Here is a 5,000-nt window from a genome sequence, read left to right as displayed (position 1 = left end):
CTAGATGTGGACACACATGGGAAGTAGGTGTTGCATGTATTGTACCTTTATACGCTCGGCCACCACCTCAGCCTCGTCCTCGTGGCGTCCTCTGAATCACTTCAAGGGTGACCTATCATCATACCCCATCTGCTGGTCGTCTCGTCGCGTTCCTGTTCTCGGTCGTCCTCGTGCATCTCCTCGTTGTCGGCCTCTTCATCTTGGTCCTTGGTGCATCCATCCGTTATCGACGTCCACACGTCCTCGAAGGTTTCGCCTAGGTCCTCCTTGACTTCGGTTCGTCCAGTCGTCCTCGTAGTCCTTATCGTAGCCTGCGCGTCTGGGTCTACGGTGTCCTGGGCAGTGGCGTCCTTTTGTCTGAGGGCGTCTTACTCCTGCGCTGGGGAGCTCCTGGAGTTTAACCGATCTACAGGCGTCCAGGCAGGCGGCTTTTCATAGCGTCATGGGGCCTGCTCTGACGAGTTCCTGGTTCTTCACTGGATCTATAGAAGTACTGACAGGCGGCGCCCGTCCACTTGATCTGGGCGGCTTAATACCTGCAATTTCGCGAGTCCTCGTCCTTTGGCCTGTGGCGATCTTCTGGCGATGTTCGTGTCACGGCATTGCAAGGCGATCATGCTGCAGTTAGATCTCCTTTGATGCCGCGTCGGATATACACGTCCATATATATATACATTATGAACCAGTTTATACATGTAAGGGCCAAGATAGATAGAGAAAAAGAAAAACAACAGAGAGGGAGGGATGTTATTTAAGTGCTGTAGCCGTTATTTTTATACTAATTTGCAGTTTTTAATGTTATTTCATTTATTTTCGTTTTTTTTTTTCACTTTTGTATTTTTCAGGAAGAAAAATAAATGAGGGAGAGGGGAGTAGCAGTTCTCACGAACTTGCTTGAGCTACTAACCATCTCAGATAGACATGAGAATAGATAGGGAAAATGACATCGGCATCCGCAAGGATAACTTGAACCGATTGTCATTTCACAGATAAGGAAAATATGTATAGTGCATCATTTCCACTAATCACGATCAGCAACGTCAACAAGGCAAAATAATAACCCTGGACCATGACACAACAAATCCTATACATGAAGATTTGACTTAACAGTGTTCTGTTGAACTGCGTGGAAGAGTGTGTGAAATGATTGTATGTATGTTTACTCCTCACAGCAACATTGCGGGTAAAAGAGATAACCTGAAATTATGCACAACAAATCATATAATTGAAGATTTGACTTTACAGTGCCTGATTGCGTGAATGAGTGTGTGTATGTAATTATGAGTGTGAAGAGAAAGCGAGCTCACACGAAGATGGATTACAAACACGAATTTAACGTTCATCTTAGCAAATGTTATGATCATTACTATGTCAATACAACAATTATTTCAATTACCCCAAGAATTCAACATTAAAATGAAATGCGACTTAACGTACGCAAAATGAATGGTGACGAAATTTCTTTTGCAAGCTTCCGCAATGCAAGCATCCCAGTTCAGAAATATTTCTTATGCTATCCCTGATTATTTAATCGTACTTACGAATGCAACCAAATCTGATACACTGAGGAAATGATATCTCGCTTACGCATGTGAGAGCTAGTTTTCATCAACAGAGGGTCCCTTATGCCCAAATTATCTGAACGAATGAAGTGACTATATGAGACTCGAATTATATCATTAGTCTTGCTCTACAATCTGTGAATGGCGCACGCAGATATCAACTACGAATCACACGATTGTCGGAATTTTCCGGACATGCCAGCGGTAAAGAAAGTGAGAAGGTTGGTTTTACTAAGCGAATTAATTCCAGCTTAAACCCTAGTCCCTTTATAAGTAGACGTTAATACAGGTCACACCGACCCAATATGCCGAACGAATGAGTTATGCTTCAGTTTCATTATACTTACTCTCAAACGTCGGGTGCGCAAATCTATTATTCATTACGAAACCCCATGCATTATTGCACGATGAAAGGGGAAGATTGTTACGCTTTATTCATTAAAATGAATTTATAAATATTTGCGATCAAGCTATTATTCTTTGCACCGAAGAATTGTCACCGAAATAGCGTCGAAGGCCTAATTACAGATCCCTGCCCTCCACGACCGGATGAAAGGGAAGTGAGGTCAGCTGGGGTGGGGGGTGTGGGTTAATTGTTTACTACAAAGAATTAAATGATATGCGCGTTCGTGAGGGCGAATACTGAAATCAGTAAAAGAATAAAATGAACCAAAGAGTCAAACAATGAGTGAAATTCAACAATCAATTAACGAAATACGTATAAGAAGAGAAGGAATATACAGAATTCGTAAATGATCGCGAATTACAAAAAGAAAATTCTCAGCTTGAGAGAAAATCACGAACTTGAGTTGAATTTTGTTGTCGTTGAAACAATATAAATAAATCTCTAAATGCGAGAAAATTAATTATTTAAAGAACGATATTTCATGTGTTTGCGTCCAGACCTGACACATCCTGAGGAAGTGTCTCAGGTCCCGGTGATTGACAGACTGTGAGAGTGTTGTCATTATGCTGTTAAATTTCCACTATTAGCACTTTCCACCAGCAAAACCATCGTGGAACGGGTTGCTGAACACATATATGGGGAAAGAAGAAGGGAAAAAAGAAAAGATTTGACCCATACATGTACTCACGTGGTTTTGTATCCTCGTTCTTCATATCGCGATGTTTAGGCGAGCGGTCCTAGTTCTTCAGAGTTCTTGGTTCGGGCTTCAAGCCGAAAGGTCAAAGCAACCACCCTGCCACCATTTATAAGATTTACTGATATCTCGTTTTTATGGCGTACAGGGATACACGGTGTGGCTGTTCTCTTTATTTCTAAGAGTTACAACACATACACAAGAATGACGATACATGAAGAACGGCGCTGGGTGGATCCCCCGGCTGGAGAGCCGGAGGGCAACTCAGGTCAGAAGCGGTCACTGAGAAGGTCGTTGAGGGTGTGAGACTGGGTCAAGATTGGCCTCCCTTTTATCCGGCCAGAGGGGGGCGCTAGGGGCGCAAACAGGCGTGGGTGAAGCGAGGGGCAGTAAGCGTGGGGCACGCACATGGCGCCCCTGCCACAACACGTGGTCTAGATGTGGACACACATGGGAAGTAGGTGTTGCATGTATCGTACCTTTATACAGACACACACACACACACTCACACTCATATATATATACACATACATACATATATACGGTAGTATGTATGTATGCGTACATATATATACGGTAGTGAAAGAACTTTCTAACATGCAAAGGGAAAACTGAATAATAATCAAAACACAGCACCCGCCATAGCGCCTGTACAATTTGTTGTTTTCTTAAAATGAACTTAACAAATGGTTCCTTTGCGATAAGTGTTTCTTCTGCAGTGGACGTGCGACAACAGAGAGAGATAAATATTTTCATCCTTTGCACGAGGCCCGTTAGGGTGTGTTGCATGTATTGTGAATTTTGAGAATATACAGACTGAGGGGATCTCAGGTTTTCCTTTTTATCCCTTGGTTTGTTTAGTTCTTTCACTTTTTATTGTGGTTTTATTTTCCTGTTGTATACAAAGAATTGGCATGTTTTTAAACAAAGAAATGCTAATAAGATGGAAAAAGAAAATGATTACACTGACAGATAAGATGAAAGAATGGAAATCGTTAATAATGATGATGATCTTAAGGAGGTAATTTTCCATTTAAAAGTAATTCAGGGTTGTGACGGGCTGGTCATGCTGCACTACACGCCTGCTACCCCTTTTTAAAGCAGCTCCCCTGTCCGTAAGTTGCTCTCTCCAAGACCTGCGTTGCAGTAGGCCAAAGTGTATGAGCTGGGAACAATACACTTCCAAATAATTCGGCGAATATTTTTATGTATGATGATTTGCTTATCACTGATGTCACTTTCACATGTCATTATTAGTATCTATATTTTTTTCATCTTTTCTATTGATAATGATGTGATAATTATTGTCCTTGATATTGTTGTTTTTACTTTTCTCATTGCTATCATTACTTTTACCATTATTATTATCATCATAACCATCATTATTATTGTTATTATTATCTTCATTATTATTAACTATCAATCTTTTCAATGTTATCAATATTATCATTATAATTATAGTCGTTGTTAATGTTTTTATTATAGCTATTATTATAATTACTATTATTACTAAAATTATTCTTATCATCATTACTGGTGTCAGTATTAGTATTATCATTATTGTTACTATCATGTCTGCTGTTGTTATTGTTACCCATACTGTTATGATTATTGTTGTTATTACTGTTTGATCATCATGATCGCATTCATAATTATCGTCATCATTATCACAATAGAAAGAGAGAGAGAGAGAGAGAGAGAAAGAGAGAGATAGACAGACAGACAGACAGACATACAGAGACAGAGATAGACAGACAGACAGACAGACAGACAAGCATCGATAGAATAAGTGACAGTGGAAGAGACAACGATAGAGTGAGTGAGAGAGAAAGCGAGATAAATATATAGACAAACAAACAGAGTGAAACAGAGTGAAAGAAAGACCGAGAGAGAGAGTGAGGTAGTCAGAATGAGAGAACAAAAAATGATACAATGAATGCGCCCAAGTTTAGTTTCGATTGGGGTTTATAACATTCCATTAACTAATCTTATCTAATCTATCACTAATCTTCAAGTGAGATTTATAAATTGACATTTCTTGTCTCATTGTACGTTACTTAGTATAAGAATATTCATATGCATTTTACCCATTTTAATCTCTTGTGAGGATTGAACATTTCACTGGATTTTTATGATTGATTTCAGTCTCATCAATATGAAGATTAGTAAGAAATTTGTTTTATCAATTTCATTATCATCTCTTTCGCCTGCGTTTTTCCTTCTTTTATTTTTTCTCGTTGTCATATATGCATATCTACTCGTTTTCGCTATCTATAGTTGCTTGTTTGTTGTTCTAATCCTGCGTCTACAAGTGATTATGACACATGTAATTTCTCTC

Source organism: Penaeus vannamei, chromosome 33, assembly GCF_042767895.1.
Source record: "Penaeus vannamei isolate JL-2024 chromosome 33, ASM4276789v1, whole genome shotgun sequence".
Lineage (NCBI taxonomy): Eukaryota > Metazoa > Arthropoda > Malacostraca > Decapoda > Penaeidae > Penaeus > Penaeus vannamei.
The sequence above is the reverse complement of the archived record's forward strand: the minus strand, read 5'-3'. Positions refer to the sequence as shown.